General features: G+C 37.9%; 1 long non-coding RNA gene across 1 annotated transcript; it reads left to right on the top strand.

Annotated features, from left to right (window-relative positions):
• The first annotated feature begins 12,693 nt into the window (after positions 1–12,693).
• Positions 12,694–22,464, top strand: LOC130464231 (uncharacterized). The gene is made up of 2 exons (XR_008924602.1): positions 12,694–22,120; positions 22,218–22,464. It is a non-coding gene; the product is annotated as an uncharacterized lncRNA (long non-coding RNA).
• The last annotated feature ends 664 nt before the right edge of the window (positions 22,465–23,128 follow it).

Here is a 23,128-nt window from a genome sequence, read left to right as displayed (position 1 = left end):
CGTTCTCCTTGAAGCACTTGTAAAGTCTTCTAAGAGATGTCTATTCTTTAAAGCCACTTCTAAAGTCCTTAAAGAATAAGTTCAGATTTTCTGAAGCACTTCGAAAAGCTTTTGGAATGTCCGTTTATGTTTGTTGTTCGCCTCGAAGACTTTCGAGGTCTATTTTCTCCCACTTGTCATTTTGGAAACGAATCTCCAAAAGGACATTATTTCGAGCAAACAAACATTATGTTCTCAAAAATTCGTGGTAGAAACAATACCCTTGTGTCTCATTTGAATAAATCACAATGAAACATATATCTATACTTGGGCCTTAGTTTGTCGAATGACAAACACTAAGCTCCCACTGATTTTAGCAACTCTATAGATATATATTATGAAAAGATATTCTGAAATTACTTTTCAATAACTTTGACGAATTTGGTTTAGTGTGGTGGTAGTTGAGCATTTTGTTTAGAAATTATAGGAAAAGTCTTTATGATTCATCATTGATCGAATCAAGTACTAATTGACTTCGATCATTCCAATGTAGATATGCCATATCTTATGATGTTAGATTGTGAAAATTACAACGCACAATCATTGATGATCATTCTTGACTTAAGTAATCATTAACATGATCTGACCTAGATCTTTATGATTCCTTGCCAAGTGGATTTTATACTTCTGAATCTTTGAACTAGCTAAACAGATTCAAGTTTATATCACTTTGAGTAAATAAACCTATATTCACTCAAATCCATGTGAAATAATAATAAAGTCATAAAATCTTTCTTTAGCTTTGAATTCTATTGTCCAGGCGTTCTAACAATAGTTCATATCTTTTGTTACTTTCAACAAGTAAGACTAGCTTGTCTTGAATGATCTAGAAATCAATCAACTTTCAAAAGTCCATTAAAGTAGAGCTTATGAATGTTAACTTGTTGATTTAGTCTAAGCAACAATGCCAAAGATTAGGGGAACTCAAATCAAGAGATTGATTTGAACCTAGTAAAGTTCTTATTGTTAAAGAGTTGTTTGTTTTAATCAAGCATATTGACTCAACCCGTAATTAACCATTTCATTCAAATAAACAAACAAACATTGTTTTTGTTTTCCTCGAATGTGAGTCTTTCTGTGTTTGAAAACAGAAATTTAGGTATGCTGATTATGGAACAAAATAGCCATTAAGTTCCAGCCTTGAAAGGACTTAAAACAAACCAGATGACCCTACAATTAATGTAGCATTGCTATGCTTCATTTCCCACTTGTAGGCCATTAGTGTAGCCTAGCTTCCATTATTTGAGTTATTACCGAAGTAAGAACCTCAAGCGGTATATGATACCAAGGAAGTTTGATTGCTAGGTTACTTTTTCTTTAAACATAAACTTTTAGGTAGAAACGGAATTGTAAATTCCTTTCATTTGTTCCTTGTTTTCCTATTTCTTGTACCCTTTCTAATAGCCTTAAGAATTAAATTCTTTAGTGTTGACTTTTATACTTTGTTTAGACATGTCCAATGTCACTACAACTAGATGATCTTACCAGAAGCTTCTAAAGTTCTTACCATTTTATGTTGAATATTCTGTTTCAACTAGATGATCTTACCAGAAGCTTCTAAAGTTCTCTAAGCATCGATCTATTCGAATGTCTAGTGACTAGACTCATTCGAGAATTAAATGGAAAAAGATATTAGGTTGCTAACCATTGGTAAAGCTGAGCGTTTAAACTCAATGCTTTATGATCTCAAAACTACATTGTATTTTGAATTCACAAGCACCAATCGGTTTTCCATTCGACTTTGATATTCGAAAACAACCATAAAAGTCGCTATAAGAAACGTACATTTTAAATTGCTCACTTTCTCTCATTTCCGTGAATCGTTCTTGGATTCACTACCAATCGAGGAAATTTATTGTTACCTTTCTAAAAGGATTTACTGCAGTGCAAGATATTTAATTATAAACAATAATTAAAACATACATTGAAGCATGCAAAGTCTAAACATTTATCATGAATAAGAACTTGAAAATTAAAGCAATCTTGCAATTCAAACAAGTTATTAGCATTTTATTCGAATTTATTGTTCCGGCAGGTGTGAATAAAATGATTCCAAGATCCTAAAACCATTGAAGAATTAAGCACATTATGTATTTTGACTCAATTCTAAAACATTTTAGGTAAGCAAAAACCTTTTGCTAATAGTCTAGAAACTACTCTTGGTTGATAGGTACGTCTAAGAACTTATTAGGTAAACCTATCGATTTTGCCACGACATAAAAGGACTCCTTACTTATATCGTTGAGTTTCACCAAAACTAACATGTACTCACAATTATTTGTGTACCTTACCCCTTTAGTATCGATAAGTAACACCTCGCTATGGCGGAAAACTATTACTAAGATCGATGTAAAGGATATCCAAGTAAGTGTTATTTTGGCATGGCACCTTTTAACTCAATTTTTAAGTTTGGAACTTAAGGCTCTTACTATGTTGGTTAGATTTTAAGTGAACTAAAATCCTTAATCATGCAACATAATCAAGCCATAATCTCATGCATATTTAGGACATATTTAAAAGCAATAAATAACTTAAAACATGCATAAGATAAATGTGATCTAGTATGGCCCGACTTCATCTTGAAGCTTCAACTTCAAAGTCCGTCTCGAAAATGGAAACTTCGTCTTGAATTTCACCGTGGGAGGCGCCAATTTCTTCAAATAGGATAAGCTATAATTTAAACTAATTACAACTATTTGATGGTACACAGACCATATTTCAATTGAAAAACAAATTTGGTGCATTAGACCAATTACATTCAAATTAATGGTACGCAGACCATATTTTCTATCCTATTTGGGCCATACTAGTCACTTCATAACCTGCAAAACAGTACATATACAATATATACTATTCATCCATTCATTATCATGAATGGCCCACATAGCTGGTTAGTAAAAACACGTTGTATGCATCACATAAATATTTGCAGCAATTAATCAAGGGCACCAATAATCTACAAATTAATCAGTCCTTATTAATTCTAATCAAGTTGTTTAACCTTGAAGGATTTGTAGACCTAATCAAGAGTTTATGACTAAAAGGGCTCCCACTTAAACCAATAAATTCATATGCTTTACTAATTTTAAACATAAAAATGTATTTCTAGTCTAACTGGAAACATACAAATTTAATTAAAATTTAAAGCTCATATAAGTTTATAATCGAATCCATTTATTTAATTTATTTTCAGTCGAATTTAAATTAATTCAAGGTTTTTAATTTTAGTAAAATAATTAGTATAAATAAAATTTATAATAATTATAATATTCAAAATTAAAATCCAAGAAAACAATTTAAATTATTAATTTTAAAATTAATTAAAATTACTCGAACTGAAAATCACAAATTAAAATTTTAAAACGATTTAATCGTAACACAAGGTACGCACATCACCACGCAACGCACAGCCATAGGCCACACACACGCAGCCATCGCTGGCCACGATGCGCGCATCCTCTATGGTGTGTCGCGTCTGCTGCTGCTCACCCTCGCAAGGCACCGCTCGATGCACGCGAGCCAGTGCTCGCTGCGCGCGCCAGCGCTCGATGCGCGAGGCAGTGCATGCTGTGGCGCAGCTCGCTTGCTGCCCACACGCGACTTCTCGCTTGCCTTGCCCTTCGCCCTCGCCCACTCGCCCACATGCGCACAGCACTCGACACAAAGGAAGCAAGCTGCCTTGTGCTCGTGTTCCATGGCCCTTGCTCGCTGCATTGTACCGCATGGGCGACGAGCTCCCTTGCTCGTCCTCGCATGCCCGCACTATACAACACCCCTTAAGGGTAACACGTAGCGTCCATTGCTTAGTGCGTTCAAGTTTTATGAGCGAATTTCATAAAAATTAAAACTTTTATTACACTACTACAAAACGGCCTCTTTGAAGACGCTTGAGCCTCGACGCCAAGGGGGTGGAGTTGGGGGCCAAAAATATTTCCGTGTTTCCACGACGACTTTTGTCGTGTGACAAGGATGATATGCGGCAACTCCAGATTTGCAAATAGAGAGAGTGCTAGAATCTGCAAATTTAGATGTTTTAATGCAATATGTGGCTTATTTGCCTTTCTATTTAATTTATTATTTATTTTAGCAGCCAATAATGGTCAATATGTCAATATTGAAACAAACGTTGTAAGTTATGTAGCACGTTCTCATACATTGTAACATACACCATATATAAATATATGATTTCACTTTTTAAAACCTCGTTTGTCTAATTTTAGCACTGATTATTATCTTAATTTTAATTGTTTTTCTCGTATGATATCTATAGATCCTAAATAAGGGGGGGAAAAGTGCACGGTTAAAAGTCTAGTATTTACAACAGGTCGACGCAAAAAGGGGTCGGCAAAATTCGGAACATGGCGGGTTATTAATAGGGACCCAGGAAGGTGTCGGCAAACAATTTTGATCCACGCCTAACACACATCTTAAGACGCAGTAAGGCGTCGAGGACCTCGACGCCTTGTTATTTTATGGACAGCATATGACGTCATAATTTTCGACGCATAAAGAAAAAGACGACGCTGTAAGGCGTCGCTATTCTCGACGCCCCAAAGACTTCGTGGACAGCGTAAGGAGTCCCAAATCTCGACGCCCCAAAGACTTCCTGGACAGCGTCAGGCGTCCAAAATCTCGACGCTTAAAGGCGTCGAGAATTCTCGACTAAGTTTTCCTCGACGATAATTGCAGGCGTCGAGGGAAATTTTCTCGACGCCTATTAGCGTCGCTAATTAGCCAAAAACGCGTCGCCAAAACACGGAAATTGTTGTAGTGTTACCAAATTAATGACAAATTAATAAATCATATTAATTTCATAATTTTAGGGCGAAAAATCGAAAATTTATTAATTAATTAATTTCCGATTAACATGGATTCAAATCTAGGTCATAAAAATTTAAAATTTAACACAAATTAACAATTTTTATGGTGGTTTTTAATCATAGGTATCTAATTAAATTATTAATTAATTATGAAAATCAAATCAATTCTAAATTATTCGAATTTCAACAAATTAATCATAATTACAAATTAGATTGTATAATTAACAAGGCTAGGCATTCAAACTTGTTAAACATATACAGTAGGTCAATAAAAAAATCAAGATTTATCAACAAGAATCGCAAATATTTAATTTAACATCTTAAATTTACAAACTTTTGCGTTCGAAAAACTAAAACCTCCGAAAAGTCATAGTTAGGCTTCGAATTTGGGAATTTTGGGTTTCGGCGAAAAATACTACATTTGTCAAAATTTTATAATGCGTTTTACATGCGGAATTGACACAAAAATCACTCGATTTGGTTGAGTAACGAAAATTCTGCCGAAAAACTGCGTACATATAATTAAGTAAACGCAATTTGCAATTAATTAACAATTACGAAAATTAATCACCCCTTTTAATTCCTTGCAAATTTGTAATATTTAACCATGTGTATGCAATTTAGATTATGAAAATAATAAGAGGCTCGTGATACCACTGATAAGTTATGATACATATGACAAAACATAAATCATGCGGAAAAACCTTAATGCCAGGAAACATATTATTTACACATAATCATTTAGCATAGAATAGATGCATACACTTTGTAGCTTGCCCTCCCTAGCGTGCCCTCCAAATGTCATCCCTCCGTAGATAGTCCACAGTACGTCCGAATCCGCCTTAAGCTTGACCAACTAGAATCGCCCTTAAGGTAGCTTAGGAATTTCGGTTATTAGGTGCAAGTGTATGGCTGATTTTTCTTCAAAAACTTACCTTTTGAATACTTCAATTGTATCTATAAATTATGACCCTAGGCACCTTTTAGGATTAGGAATTTAATCATATGTCGAATCCTGATAGCTTTAGGATTCGTGTATGATCACAAACACACACACGCACGCACAGCAGCCCACGAGGGGCGCCATGCGCGCGCGCGCAGCCCGCGAGCACTCGTAGCCCATTGCCACGAGGCCCACACCTGCCGCAGCCTTGGCGCGCGCTGGGCCTGCCTTGCGGTGGGCCTGGCGTAGCCTTGGCTGGTGCGTTGTGGCGCGCTGGCTTGTTGGGCGATGGCCTGGCTTCATGCTGGGCCTTCGTCTAGCAGGCCTCGTCCGATGCTAATTCGTACGATACACTTCCGATTAAATTCCCGATTCCGGAATTTATTTCCGATACGAACAATATTTAATATTTCCGATTCCGGAATTAATTTCCGTTTCGAAAAAATATTTAATATTTCCGTTTCCGGAATTATTTTCCGATTCCGATAATATTTCCGATTCTGACAATATTTTCGTTTCCGGCAATATTTCCGATTCTGGCAATATTTCCTTTTCCATTAATATTTTCCGATACGTACCATGTTTCCGTTTCCGGCAACATCTACGACTTGGATAATATTTATATTTCCGATACGATCCATATTTCCGTTTCCGGCAATATCATCGTTTCCGAAATATTCATTTCTTGCTTGTGACGATCTCAGCTCCCACTGAAACCAAGATTCGTCGATTCCGAATATCCATAGATGGAGTATTTAATGCCATTAAATACTTGATCCGTTTACGTACTATTTGTGTGACCCTACGGGTTCAGTCAAGAGTAAGCTGTGGATTAATATCATTAATTCCACTTGAACCGAAGCGGCCTCTAGCTAGGCATTTAGCTCACTTGATCTCACTGAATTTATTAACTTGTTAATTAATACTGAACCGCATTTATTAGACTTAACATTAAATGCATACTTGGACCAAGGGCATTATTTCCTTCACTATATACACCCGCACTCACTATAAATAGAGCTCCGTCTAAAGCTGTTGAAAAGACTCCATATGAGTTATGGTTTGGAAAGCCTCCAAATGTGTCTTTTCTTAAGATTTGGGGATGTGAACTATACGTCAAACGATTATTTTCAGAAAAACTTCATCCAAAATCTGACAAATGTATCATTGTGGGCTATCCAAAGGAAACAAAGGGGTATTACTTCTACAATACATCTGAGAACAAAGTGTTTGTTGCTCGAGATGGTATCTTTTTGGAAAAGGATCACATTTCCAAAATGACAAGTGGGAGAAAAGTAGACCTCGAAGAAATTCGAGTCGAAAAACAAACTCTAGAGAATGCTCAAGATGACATTCAAGATGAAACTCAGAGATCTTTAGAAGTTTCTGGTGAGAATCATGGACAATATAGAGATGTAACCCCGCGTAGATCGCAGAGATGTAGATCTCAACCGGAAAGGTACTTAGGTATTTTGACGAACGAGAGCTATGACGTTCTATTACTTGAAAGTGATGAACCTGCCACTTACAAACAAGCTATGACGAGCCCTAGCTCCAAGCAATGGCAAGAAGCCATGCAATCTGAATTAGACTCCATGTCTGAAAACCAAGTTTGGGATTTAGTTGATTTGCCAGATGGCTACCAAGCCATTGGAAGCAAATGGGTTTTCAAACTGAAAAAAGACAAGGATGGGAAATTTGAAGTTTTCAAAGCTAGATTGGTTGCAAAAGGTTACAGGCAAGTCCACAGTGTGGATTACGATGAAACCTTTTCACTAGTTGCAATGCTAAAGTCTATTCGGATAATGTTAGCAATCGCTGCATATTACAATTACGAAATATGGCAGATGGATGTCAAAACCGCTTTCTTAAACGGCATTTTAACAGAAACTGTGTTTATGACACAACCTGAGGGTTTTGAGGATCCAAAGAATGCTAAAAAGGTATGCAAGCTAAAGAAATCAATCTACGGATTGAAGCAAGCATCCAGGAGCTGGAATATACGTTTTGATGAAGCAGTCAGTGACTTTGGTTTCATCAAGAACGCATACGAATCTTGTGTATACAAGAAGGTCAGTGGGAGCAAAATTTCTTTTCTAGTATTATATGTCGATGACATATTACTTATCGGAAATGACATTCCTATGTTGAACTTTGTCAAGATTTGGCTTGGGAAATGTTTTTCGATGAAGGATCTAGGAGAAGCACAGTACACATTGGGCATCAAGATTTACAGAGATAGATCTAAAAGGATGATTGGACTTAGTCAAAGCACTTATATCAATAAAGTACTTGATAGGTCCAAGATGGCAGACTCCAAGGGAGGCTACCTACCCATGTCTCATGGAATGACTCTAAGCAAGACTCAGTGCCCAAAAACACTTGATGAGCGTAGACGAATGAATGGGATTCCGTATGCATCATTGATTTGTTCAATAATGTATGCTATGATATGTACACGCCCGGATGTTGCGTACGCACTCAGTGCTACGAGCAGATACCAGTCAGACCCAGGAGAGGCACATTGGACTGCTGCCAAGAATATTCTGAAGTACCTGAAAAGGCACAAAGATGACTTCCTGGTCTATGGTGGAGATGATGAATTAATTGTTAAAGGCTATACGGACGCAAGTTTCCAAACCGACAAAGATGATTTCAGATCACAGTCTGGGTTTGTCTTCTGCCTCAACGGAGAAGCAGTAAGCTGGAAAAGTGCTAAGCAAAGCACCATTGCGGATTCTACAACTGAAGCGGAGTACATTGCTGCACATGAAGCAGAAAAGGAAGCTATATGGCTAAGGAAGTTCATAGGTGAACTTGGTGTAGTCCCCTCCATCAAAGGACCAATAGACCTGTATTGTGATAATAACGGAGCTATTGCACAAGCAAAGGAGCCTAGACACCACCAAAGAGTCAAGCATGTACTTCGTAGATTTCACCTTCTACGAGAGTTCGTTGAAAGAAAAGAAGTCGAGATAAGCAAGATTGGAACTGATGACAACATATCAGATCCATTGACTAAACCTCTGCCGCAGGCGATGCACAACTCGCACACTGCAGCTATGGGAATCAAGCATATTGGAGAATGGCTTTGATGTCCTTATTTGATGTTTTAAAGTTTTAGAGTTTAATACTTTGTAAAACATTATTGGTTAATCATTCACAATAAATGAATAGAATTCATTTTTTCATTTAATTTATGGTTTATTAAATGATGAGTCCCTTCAATTTGACGAAATATTTAAGATAGACTGTCAGGACCAGTCCTGTGACTAAGAAATGTCTATCAAGTGAACTTGAATGTCAAAAGTTGAAAATGGTCCCTGGTCGGAGTTTTCTATATAATTGGACGCATAGAAAACGTTAGACGACTAGAATGCAAGATGACTAGTAGTTCTGTTTCTTGAACTATGTGGACATGGCAATGTCATAATCATTTGCATAGATACTTACCTTGGGAAGACTAGTATCGGACAGACCTATGAAACTTTACTGTAAGAGATGAAAATCTGTCATAAGTAAATTTCATTAAAATTATTAGACACTAAATCCTCAATACCTGAGTGATTTGAGATTACTTGTTTGAGAACTGGTTACTTTGACGTTGACCAACCGTCGCACCGTAAGAGGAGGCTATAAAGGCAACGCTCAGGTAATCACCTATCAAACGAAGTCTAATCTCAAGATCGCAAGATTGGGATTGTCCTCCCATAAATCGGGATGAGATGCTTAAAAGTTGTACAAGGCCACTCGGAGAGCTAGAAACTGTAAAATGCATGGCCGTGCTCGGATGAATCATAGGCTATGATTATCTGTTTATTTGAGCAGTTGAACTCTGAAACCGAGAAACACCTCTGGACATAATAAGGATGACAACTCTTACCTTATGTTCAAGAGCAAGCATCGAGCGACAAAGGAATTAGGAAATGCACACTTGTCCCTCAGGACAAGTGGGAGACTGAAGGAAATAATGCCCTTGGTCCAAGTATGCATATAATATTAAGTCTAATAAATGCGGTTCAGTATTAATTGACAAGTTAATAATTAAGTGAGATCAAGTGAGCTGAATGCCTAGCTAGAGGCAGCTTCAGTTCAAGTGGAATTAATGATAGTAATCCACAGCTTACTCTTGACTGAACCCGTAGGGTCACACAAATAGTACGTAAACGGATCAAGTATTTAATGGCATTAAATACTCCATCTATGGATATTCGAAATCGACGGATCTTGGTTTCAGTGGGAGCTACGAGACCCATTGCCCCGGATCAAGCAAGAAATGAATACTCCGGAAACGATGATATTGCCGAAAACAGAAATATGGATCGTATCGGAAATATGAATATTATCCAAGTCATAGATGTTGCCGGAAACGGAAACATGGTACGTATCGGAAAATATTAATGGAAATGGAAATATTGCCGGAATCGGAAATATTGCCGGAAACGGAAATATTGTCAGTATCGGAAATATTATCGGAATCGGAAAATAATTCCGGAAACGGAAATATTAAATATTTGTTCGAAACGGAAATTAATTCCGGAATTGGAAATATTAAATATTGGTCGTATCGGAAATGAATTCCGGAACCGGGAATTTAATCGGAAGCGCATCGTACGAATTAGCATCGGATGAGGCTTGCTAGACGAAGGCCCAGCACGAAGCCAGGCCAGCGCCCAACAAGCCAAGCGCCCAACACAAAGGCCACAGCCTCGCCAGGCCCAGCACAAGGCCAGGCCCAGCAAGGCCATAGGCGCGCGCGCACTGGAGCGTATGCTCGTGGGCTGCGAGGTAGCGCCCACTCGTGTGGGCCGCAAGGCCTGCGCGGGTGCATGCGTCCCTCGTGGTCGTGCGACACTCGTGTTCGTAACAAATCCTAATCCTATCGGAATTCGTGCAATGATTAAATCCTAATCCTAATAGATTAAATTTATTATTTAGAGTTTAAATAGGGTTCTAATTAATAAATCCATATCCTAGTAGGATTATAATTCCTTTCCATAAACTCTATAAATATAGGCCTCGGGTCACATATTTAACAGACGATTATTGAAGTACTCAAGGTAAGATTTTTAAGAAAAAATCAGCCAAACACTTGCACCCAAAATAGCCGAAAATCTAAGGAACCTTAAGGGCGATTCTAGTTGGTCAAGCTTAAGGCGGATCCGGACGTGCTTTGGACTACCTACGGAGGGACGACACTTGGAGTCCTAAAGACTTGTTCTTGTTCGGTCCGGGCGCAGCTAGGGAGGGCACGCTACAAAGTGTATGCATCAGAATTATGCTAAATGATTATGTGTAAATAATATGTTTCCTGGCTTTATGGTTTTTCCGCATGATTTATGTTTATTCATATGTATCATAACCTAACAAACTCTTACCTTATGTTCATGAGCAAGCATCAAGCAACAAAGGAATTAGGAAATGCACACTTGTCCCTAAGGACAAGTGGGAGACTGAAGGAAATAATGCCTTTGGTCCAAGTATGCATTCAATGCTAAGTCTAATAAATGCGGTTCAGTATTAATTAATTATACAAGTTAATAATTCAGTGAGATCAAGTGAACTGTATGCCTAGCTAGAGGCCGCTTCAGTTCAAGTGGAATTAATAATATTAATCCACAACTTACTCTTGCCTAAACCCGTAGGGTCACACAAATAGTACGTGAACGGATCAAGTATTTAAGTGAATTACATACTCCATTTAAGGATATTCGGAATCGACGGATCTCGGTTCCGGTGGGAGCTGAAATCGTCAAAAGGCAAATTATGAATACTCCGGAAACGATGATATTGCCGGAAACGGAAATACGGATCGTATTAGAAATATAAATATTATCCAAGTCGTAGATGTTGCGGGAAACGGAAACATGGTACGTATCGGAAAATATTATCGGAAATGGAAATATTGCCGGAATCAAAAATATTACCGGAAACGGAAATATTATCGGAATCGGAAATATTAAATATTTGTTCGAAAAGGAAATTAATTCCGGAATCCAAAATATTAAATATTGTTCGAATCGGAAATAAATTCCAGAATCGGAAAATTAATTGGAAGCGCGACGTACTAAATAAACATCGGACGAGCTTGCTAGACGCAAGGCCCAACACGAAGCTAGGCCCGCGCCTAGAAAAGCCCGCGCGAAGGCAACACAGCAGCAGCAGCCCGCCTAGCAAGGCAGGCCCAGCCAAGCGCAAGGCAAGGCCAGGCCCAGCCGAGCAAGGCAAGGCCAGCAGTAGTAGCGCCCACGCTGTGGGCCGCGTGGCTGCTTACAGGGCTGAGCTCCGCGCGCGCACAGCAGCGCCCCTCGTGGGCTTCTCGTGTGTGGTTCGTGCAAGCCTCGAATTCTTGGTTTCTTAGGATTTGTCCGGTTAGATTATTTTCCTAAAACTACTAGAGTTAGTTGTTAGGCTAAACACTAAAATCAAATGATTTAATTAGAATCTAATTCTAATAGAATTAGATAAGTTGAATCCTAGTAGGTTTTTAGTTCCGATAATCCTACCCTATAAATAGGTGATGGCAATCACAATTTATAATACATCAATTCAAGTATTCATATAGTTTTAAGTTAAAAACTAAAGTTAATAATTTGCCACAAAATTATAAACGAATAAACATAATACCTTAGGCTAAATTCTAGTTAATTGAATCCAAGGCGGATCCGAACGTGCTGTGGACTATCTACGGAGGGACTACACTTGGAGTCCTAAACTTGTTCTTGTTCGGTTCTGGAGGAGCTAGGGAAGGCACGCTTCGAATGTATGCATACTAAATTATGCTAATTGTTATGTGGCAATTAATTTGGATTACTGGCTTTATGGTTTTTCCGCATGAAATATATATATGTTTTATATTTGTCATAACTTAACACAAGTTTCAAACAGAAATGCGTTCAAGCAAGAATTAACTTCTTTGATATGGAATCACATACACGGAAGTAAAGACCCAACAAATTAAAATCACCACAATCTCAATTGCAACCGATAGCCTGATTTGCCGATTACAACTGCACCAAATATTTGATTTCAATTGCCGATTGGAAGTTTTCCGATTGGGAAATTTGCCGAACCCGATTGGAATTACGATTGGAAGTCCTCCGATTGGGGAGTTTACCGATATAGATTGTCCTGATTTGGGAGTTTGTCGTGAAAATTCACTTGCACCGATAGGCTTGCGCCGATAGCCTAATTTGGGAATTCGCCGATTGGAAGTTTCCCGACCCCGGCTATCTTGATTCCGGCTACCGGTAGCTTCATGATCGGTACCGGTATCATTTTTCTCACTGGAATCAACACTAGCATGTCAAATTGCTATAACACCAATGTCGGATTTTCGAAGTCAGAGTAGGGGAGTTGCTCTAACAATGGCGCCGATAACATCATTTCCGACACTATCAGAGATTCAGAGCTAAGCTTTTCTCTCTCTATGTTTTATGTGAAATTAAAAGAATCTCTAAATCTCACTCTTTGACCATCATACATGTACGATGCATATAGCAAGAGTCTTGCCCATTTTACTAAACCTAGTTCATGTGCATAGTTTCAAATGGTGGGTAATTGGTATGCCTAGTTTCATACAAATGATTCGTATTAATATATGATTCGTATGTATGCTACGGTACTCCAAGGGTAATTGGTAATTGGTCGCTAATTGGCTTTGAGAGATTAATTAATTAATGATGTTTGCCCATTGTACTTGGTCATTTTACCTTTTAATATGCGGTGTTTACAAAGGAGTATGATTACCTTGCTACTGACATAAGGTCGTTTCTTAGATCAGTAGTAGTAGTTGACATTAGTAGTAGTTGACTACTGGCTATAGAGGAAGATATTATGAACATAAAGTTGTTTTAACTAGTCATTTTGGTTGAAATCTACAAGTTCCTTAAAAGATTATTTGTCATACCAGCCCAGTCACACCTTTTACCAGCTACTCGTAGTAGTTTGCTATCAGTATGCTATCGCTATGCTACCACTTTGCTACTAGCCTTTTAATTCAAAAATTTGCTACCAGCCTATTGTGGTAAATTATGGCATGTTTGATGGTTATGATTAAACTTTGTTGGTATTACCTCCAACCTGCAACATCTCTTACCAACCTACAATGCCATCATTATGCTTCCACCTGGTGTTTATTAATTTAGTGGTGCCAGCAGTGTCATGAATTCAGGAAGCAGGCTACGTGGTACCATCTAAAGTACTGTTGGCCTAAAGTTATAGCCATACCAATACCATCTAATTTACTGCTGTCTTGATGTCTGCATAACCTACTAAGTGTTGTTAATTCACAAGTCTACACAAGTATGTGTCGTTCACCATGACAGTGTCATTGCTTTCTACCAGCAGCCCCTAGATTCGCTACCAGCAATCGTCCAAGATTTTATCTTACCAGCTTCAAAGTTTGGCTAAATCCTACTCCATACCAGCTTCAAAATGTCATACATGCGCTTGAGGCTACATGGTTGTAGTATTGTTATTTCCCATAGTATCTGAATGTGGATTTCAGTTTGATTTTTTATAGTATCTGGATGCGGTAGTCTGGTTGATTTTATTGCATTAATGGATGTGCATACTCTTGAAATATGCTTCATTGGTAATTCTTTTTATTTGCTAGGCTGCGATTTAAGTGTCATACCAGCCCTGTCATTCTCTGTCAGTATACACCTCTGTCAGTAAGAAACTCTTACCAGCTTACAATGCTATCAGTATGCTTCCAATTGGTGTTTGTTAATTTAGTGTTACCAGCAGCCACTTGATTCTTCTACCAGTCTATTAATGTAGGGATTTTCTAACTAGCCTAGCCCACTTTGAAAAGTCATGTGAGCCTTATCCTTCCGTATAACGTTTTAATTGTAGTGTCATTCTTATCAGTGCATAATTGTCCTCTCCTTGCCACCAATGTAGTAGTGTCTAGACCTAAAGTAGTCATGACCAACTATAACAATGTGATTGCTTAAACTGTGAAAATTTCCTATGAATGCACAGTTGTCAGCACCGTGGACAGGAAAATAGTCGTGATTATCGTTAATCGAAATAGATTCCGATTTCTCCATTTGGACATACCATATTCTTATGGAGCTTCGATTGTTATAATGCCATATAAACAATCTAGATAATCTTTCTTGGCTCATGCAAACATCACCTTGACCCAGCCTAGATGTTCCAAAATTCTTGCCAAGTTGATTTTATACCCTTTTGTGAATTACATTGAAGCATTTCACACATTTCACTTTGAGTAAATATAGCCATATTTTCTCACATTCTTGTGAAATAGGTAAGTCATAAAATCCATCTTTGGCCCATGAATTTCATTGTCTAGAAACTTCTAACAATAGTCCATTTCTATGTCATGTTCAACAAGCAAGACCCACGTGTCTTAAATTAACCAACTTTCAGAAATCCATGCCATGGAATCTTAGAATGTTGACTTGTTGATATGGTCGTATGACATTTCCAAAGATATGTGGAACACAAATCAAAATGTTTGATTTGAACCTTCTGAAGTTTGAGTGTGAAGAGATTCGTTTGAACACAAATCAATCATATGACTCAACCCTCAAGTGACCATTTCATTCAAATACACACTCAACGAATGTTTTTGTTTACTTTGAATGTGAGTCTTTCCGTTGTCCAAACAGAAATTGATTATGATGATTAATGGAACATAATACCATTAAGTTCCAGCCTTTAGAAGGACTTTAAAACAAACATGATGACCCTACAATCAATGTAGCACAACTTTGCTTCATTTCCCACTTGTAGGTCAATAACCAGACTTAGCTCCCGGAATTTGAGTTCTTAACAAGAGTTAGAATCTCAAGCGGTAATCTAATACCATAGGAGTCTATTTGCTAAGTCGTTTCTCTTTAACATAAACTTCAAGGTAGAAATTGAATCTTGAATTCATTTCTTTTGTTCCCCTTTCCTATCCTTTCTAGCACGTTTTCTTATAGTCCTAAAGATTTTACTCTTTGCTTGATCTTCTTACTTTGTTGCGCTTACAAAGTCCCTTTCTTTTGTTCACTTTGAATGACAACATCCAATGAGTCTAATTCATTGTCGAACCAAAAGAAAATTGGTTGTTAACCATTGGTTATACATGAGTCTTTAACTCAATACTTCATTATTTCAAAACTACCCAGTATTCTGAATATATGAGGTCCAATTGGTCTACCATTCAAATTTTAGTTTGAAAACAACCATGAAGATCACTATAAGAAAATAGCATTCAAGATACGCTCTCACTCTCATTTTCTTTGAGAATTGCTCTCAAAAATAGTTACCAATCGATCGAGGAAATATCGCAGTTCTATTGTGCGAACGCAATAAAGTTGAAGATTTACGATTCTACAAAATGAACTAGCAAAGAAAAACACTTATCATACTTTAATAACTTTAAATAAAAGCATTCACGCAATCATCAAAGCTATTAAAAATTTCATTCATGCAAAAAGCGAAAACATGGTCCAAAAAGAATGAAACGATTCCAAGACCCCAAAAGTCCTAAATCCTTAAGCAGCTTTAGCATGTCTTAAGTAGTTTAAGATTTTAGGTAAGCAAAACCTATTGCTAGTAATCTCCAAATTACTCTTGGTTAATAAATTAATGCCATAATGTATCCCATTGCCACAACATAATGCCATTGTTGTTTGAGTTGAAACCACAATCAACGTGCTCCTTTAGGACGCCTTACCACCTAAGTCAACTAAAATAGCACCTCGCTTTAGCGTAAACCTACTATCTTAGATCCTTAGATTTTTGTAAGTGCTTGATTTGGAAAGCAATTTTTAAACTCAATATTACTTGGACCTAGTTGTTTCTATGTTGGTTCGATTATTTAGTGAACTTAATCTAATCGACTCATATGAAACAACCTGTTCATGCAAAGCATACATACATTCATACATTCACACATAATATATATATTAAATTGCATAAAGAAATGGTGATCTAGTATGGCCCAAAACATCTTGTCTTGAAGCATCCAATCTTCATCACCTCCTTGTTAGCTTGGCATCGTCTTGAATCTTTGTTCAAATGCTAACTTAAAGTTCTAAACTTAGAAATACTTGAAAATAATAAATTACATCAAAATTTCCATGGTACGCAGACCATATTTAAAACTTTACATTCAAAGATAGAACGGTACGCAGACCATATTTAACTATCCTAAATTTGCCCATACTAGTCACTTGGAGTACCTGCATTACATAAAATATATATTCTATGCATTCACCCATTCGTGTGCTAAAACGAATGGCCCATATTAATATGCAAGTGTTTACGTGAATTAATTAAAATTCACGTTCACATAAACGCGTCCTAAAAGATTAATCAGTTTCCAAATTATTAATCCTTATACTTTATTCTAATTAAAATTGAATTTAATTAAAATAATGCGACCTATGAAAATAATTAAAATTAATTATTTCATTTTAATTTCATTTAGTGGCTCCCACTCAAACCAATAATTATTCCGGATAATTAATTATGAAATATTAAATTAAAACTCGCGGCCCGGCCCAAGCAAATAAAATATTAAATTAAAGATCCCGTTAGCCCAAATTAATGCAAATATACGAAGCCCAACGAATTAAACGATTTTTAACAAAAAGGTCCAATTACTTAGTCGGGCTAGGCTTGCGCCCAACCCCAGCCTTGCGTGAGGCCCAAGAGCGCACGAGCAAGGCTCGCACACCCGCAGCCCCATCGCGCGCGCGCACCGCGTTCCCGCAGCGTAGCTGCCCCTGCTTGCGTGTTGTGCATCGTGTGTGTGCTGGACGTCGCAAGGCTTGCGCCTTTCTTCGTCGCAGCCCCGCAAGCAATGCTCGCCTGCCCTTCCTCGCCCAGCGCACACGAGGCACGCAGCGTAGCTGCTGCTGCCCGTGTCGCATGCGGCTCGGTCCTAAGCACAATAGCCTCGTATGGCTCGGCGAGCCATACGTCCACCATGCTCATGTTCGTGCCTTTGGTTCGTAATACGGACCAACTTAATTAAAATTAAATTTAATTAACGAACTTGCATTAATTTTATTTTTCAAAAAAGTTACGATTTTTATTTTCGAAAACAACGATTTTTAACGATTTAATAAACTTTAACGACAATCCAATTTCGTAAAATTAATAAATCAAGGGCTAACAATATTCAAACTTTTAAGAACGAACGAATCAACATTAAAGTTTGAACTTTTAATTAATAAAATCCGAAGCTTTAAATCGTTCATAAACAATTAAATTTTAGATTTTTAATAATTTGGTTTAAGTGCGATTAAAATTAACGAAACCATTCAAAATTTTAATCCAATAATTTTTAAAATTAGCCACTGACCCATGAAATTATATCCCCTTTCCAATTAACCGAATTATTAAACCAAAATTAATTAAAATTCAATTAGGGTTTCAAATTTTACGAATTGGGGAAAGGAAAAATTAGGGTTTATACTTATCGGAAAAATCTGAAATTTTACCATAGATCAAGAATGTACCCAGAAATTTCAAGAAATTCCGAGTAATTTAGGTCGACCTTTTAATTGAAATACTGTCCGACACTTTTAATTTTTAATGAAAAATTAACAAAAACGCCCAAAAAACGATATTTCGAGGTCTGTTTTCGCATTTCTATTCTCGTGAGTTGATCTTAGAAAATTGTTTTCCATCAGATTAGGGTTTTAAAAATCGAAAAAGCGAATATTTTTTATTTCGAACCTGATTATTACGCAATTCGTCCAATAATTCGTAAAAATTCCGAAAAATCAACAAAAATTCCAAATTTTTCGACAGATGCAAAAACAATAATAATCATGCTTATTCATGCTTTGGATACATAAGGCTCATGATACCACTGTTGGGGAATACAGTTAAACATAATAACATGTGCGGAAACAATCCCCAAAGCCAGGAAACATGTATAAAGCACAGATTAAGCAAACTTATATTCGAAGCGTGTTTTCCACAATAATATGTCAACGAACACGAACAAAGAACTCCACTTCTCGTTCTTCTACTTGGTTCACCGACATGTTCAGATCCGTCTTGACAATCGTAGCTTAGACAACCATTCAAGAGTTTGTGCTTTTGGGAAGAACACATCCATGGAGGCTGAGAGAGAATTAAGGTTTCTCTCTCTTCTTTTTGGTTTGATGTGTGTGGCTGAATTGTGTATATTAGGTTAGGAAAACTTGTGTAGAATAATATTATAACCCCTTAGGTTATAATACTATCCGGCCAAGCCACAAGGGCAAGAACCGGACAGCAAGCACATACGCGCGCACCACACAGGCGCTGGGCCTTGGGCCGCGATGTGTGCGCAGCTGCTGCTACTCCTCACATGCGCGCGCGCCTAGCCAAGGCATGGGCCTTGCGCGCTGGCTCGCTGCTACGCCCAGTGGGCCTTGCGCGCTTGCGCGCCTTGGCTCGTTGGGCTGGCAGCGTTGCCTCCTCGTATCCGCGATTAGTATATTTCCGATATATTATTTATCGTTTCGTATACGACGAATCACCGTCGTACGATACGATTTATTCGTCTTGCCTAGCTTACGAATATTCGCGATACGATATACGATTTCGATGCAAGGTCGTATCGTATAATACGTTTTCCAACTAATTCCCGAAAAGCTATTAAATGAATTTCCGATTCATTTAATCTGGTGATCTGTTACATGCCATTGGTGTGACCTTGTAGGTTCAGTCAAGAGTAAGTTGTGAGCTTAATATTCATTAGAACTCACTGATCGGAACCATTGCTCCAGCTAGCTGTTCCGATCACCTGATCTCACTGAATTAATTGTTCGCAATTAATCTGAACCTTGGTATTAGACTTAATGCACCTTGGGTGAAGGACATATTTCCTTCAAGGCTACCATTAGCTTACTGACTCGGGGTAATGTATAAGCAAAACCGATTCAAACCCTGAAAGTAGGTCAGCAATGCTGGCTCGGGGTGATACGAATCAAACCCTTAAAGTAGGTCGGTAAGGCTACCATTAGCTTACTGACTCGGGGTAATGTATAAGCAAAACCGATTCAAACCCTTAAAGTAGGTCGGTAAGGCTACCATCAGCTTACGACTCGGGGTGATACGAATCAAGCCCTTAAAGTAGTTTGGTAAGGCTACCATTAGCTTACTGACTCGGGGTAATGTATAAGCAACATCAATTCAAACCCTTAAAGTAGGTCGGTAAGGCTATCATCAGCTTACGGACTCAGGGTGATACAAATCAAGCCCTTAAAGTTGGTCGAGCAAGGCTATCACAGCTTGACGACACACGAGAAATTTCACTTACTAGATGAGCAAGCTCCCATCCAAGCTTGTCAGTCGAAGGTTTGTAATAATATTTGGCTAGGTTGCGGAAGGCTTCCATCTAACTTGCCGATCTGGAATTGCTTGTTGTGCAAGGCTACAACTCAGCATGCCGATTTGAGGTTTACAAAATCATCACTTCAACCGGGCAAGGCTCTCATCCAAGCTTATCAGCTGAAGGTTGCGCCGATAATGAAAGGGCTAATCATCCTAAAAAATCAAGGGGGCTAGTCAGCGTAAAAAAATTCAAGGGGGCTAGTCGGCCAGAAGAAAAATAAGTTAATGTTTTTATCTGCATATTCTCGCCTAATGTGCAGGTTGAGCCGATAATGAAGGCGTTAATAATCCTAAAAAATCAAGGGGGCTAGTCAGCGTAAAAAAAATCAAGGGGGCTAGTCGGCCAGAAGAAAAGTAAGTTATTGTTTTTATCTGCATATTCTCGCCTAATGTGCAGGTTGCGCCGATAATGAAGGGGCTAATCATCCTAAAAAATCAAGGGGGCTAGTTAGCGTAAAAACATCAAGGGGGCTAGTCGGCCAAGGTAAGCAAAATAAGTTAATGTTTTTGTAGGGGGTTTTTTCGTACTCTTTTCCTTTACGAGGGCGGTTTTCAGAAACCTTTGTATTTTTGTATTTTGTAGGAATCGCCATCAAACATTTTTAAGGGTCCCGTTTGAAAAGACCAAAAAGTGACTCGATTAGGATAAGGCATTGAATCTTAGAAACGGATGGGTAAGATCCGGGCAAGGGAACGAGATGCTTATTCCGTGAGCTTTAGAAATAATTCAAATGCGTGGCACAACATTTTCGAAAATACCCTAGTTTAGACTATGTGGCTTTGAATTTAGAACAAATAGAATTTCTACTTTGTATCGTGGTCACTTTTCTTTAAAGTTAATTTAAGGGAACCTAAGATCGGTTTGTCCAAGAAATTATCTTCGTTAAGCTTGATGTAACCTTGCATTTTGTATTTAGCATGTGCGGTGATGAAAGCAATAAACAAGTAGAGCAACATCACAATAGAAAATAGGTGCAAAATTAGTAAAGTACAAGACCACCAAGAAATGGACTAGGTCGTGAAACCACATTGCCTAGAAGGACTAGGCAAGTAAAGTTGCGTAATTGAAAGTGCGGAATTGAAATTGCATAATTGAAAGTGCGGAATTGAAATTGCATAATTGAACGTGCGTAATTGAAAGGCATTATTGAAATTGCAATATTGAAGTGCGATATTGAACTTGAACTTTAGCACATGAGATCCGAACGCCAAGTGTAGACACCTAATTTGTGTCTCCCCATTGGGATGATGACGATACCATTATCCTTGTTAGGTAGTTGGAGTAACTCCGTGCGGAAATTCCATTTGCTAAAAGCATGTCCAAAATCCAAGAGCCAAAGTCCAATCCCCGAGGCCGTTCCCATCCCGGAACTCGGTACAAAATACAAATTCCAAAACCAATTTCAAAATCAAAGTAAAAACTCACCCAATGGGCTATCCCATTGGTTTTACAAGGCCTTTTCCACTCAAAATCATATAAGGAAAGTCAAATTCGGGCGCCGACCCACAAAACCGAGCAAGCCGGGCCTCGTCCCGTAAAACCGAAATTCAAAAACCCGAAACGGCTTATTTTTAGACGCAAAATCAAGTCTTAAGCCCCAAGCAAACACTACACGCCAAACTTCGTACAAATAGTACAAAGGTACATCAATACAAGACAAGGCAAGGACGGAGCCCGCGTCCTTGTATTGGCAGCATCCCTGCCACGTCACCAGCGCCCAGCGCTGCCAGCTGCGTGCTGCGCTGGCAATGGCTGGCGTTTAGCAGCAAATCCCCCTATAAATACCCCTAATTTTGAGCAGTTTAGGGAGGCAAAATCGACACATAACGTCGTAATACAAAAATTGCACCTCAATATTCAATACCAAAATCAATACAAAATCCTCCAAAGATACCATACTATCTTCAAGCTTTAAGCAATTGGGAGTTCTAATCGGAAAGCTTGCCTAAACCTAACTAGGTAATTAATTCCGAATCTAATGTTTCTTGAATGTTAAAATGTGATATTTAATTTGTATTTAATCTAATGTTTAATTTAAATTTCTGTTTTTGTAAAGGTCTACACTCCGAGGATTGCGCCTTATGCGAGGAATTTGATGTGGTTCGTGAGCAATGGGCTAAGTTTTTTACCAGCAAGTATTTATTATTGGCTTTAGTGCGCTTGATCGAGTTGGTTTAGTTGTTATAGAATAAATTTTATATTAAAATGTATGTTTATGTTGAAATTAGAACATATATTTAAATGTAATATGTGCACTTTGGTTTTGGGATATATAGTATACAAAACTCCAGTTGTTGTTTTTATATTTGTTATACAGGTTGCGTTATTCTATTATTGTTTTGACAGGTTTCTATATTTGGTGCAAGGCACTCTAGGTATCCCTAAACAACATTAGAATTTTCCCGCCAAAAGTGCTTTGTTGCAGCGTACATATATATTGTACGCTGCAACAAGGGAAAAAAATTTCGCAAAATTCCAGACTTGTTGCAGCGTACAAATAAATGTACGCTGCAAAAAGTTGAGTATTTTGCAGCGTACATATATATGTACGCTGCAACAAGTCCAAATTTTTGCCAATTTTTTGGCACTTGTTGCAGCGTACATACATATGTACGCTGCAAAAAACCCCTTTTAGCAGCGAACATTGTACGCTGCAACAAGTTCAGACTTGTTGCAGGCCCCCCAGTTGCAGCATACGATGTACGCTGCAACAGGGGTCTAAAAGCCCGCTGCAATAAGGGTTTTTTCTACTAGTGTAATTCCGAATCGCAGCCTTAATCTATTCAATGTTGTCTTGATTTTCTATTTCAAAATGATTAGTAAGTTGACATTTTTACTCTTAAAAATTTCACTTGCAACAATCATACATCTTTTCAAAATCCAAACTTTTCAAAATACAAAAATGCAAACTTTCAAGATTCAAGGATGTTCAAAGTTGTTTGTAATCACTTCTTTGAACTAGAATCA

The sequence above is a fragment of the Spinacia oleracea genome, chromosome 6 (genome assembly GCF_020520425.1).
Source record: "Spinacia oleracea cultivar Varoflay chromosome 6, BTI_SOV_V1, whole genome shotgun sequence".
Taxonomy (NCBI): Eukaryota; Viridiplantae; Streptophyta; class Magnoliopsida; order Caryophyllales; family Amaranthaceae; genus Spinacia; species Spinacia oleracea.
This window is presented reverse-complemented; position numbering and strand designations above follow the sequence as displayed.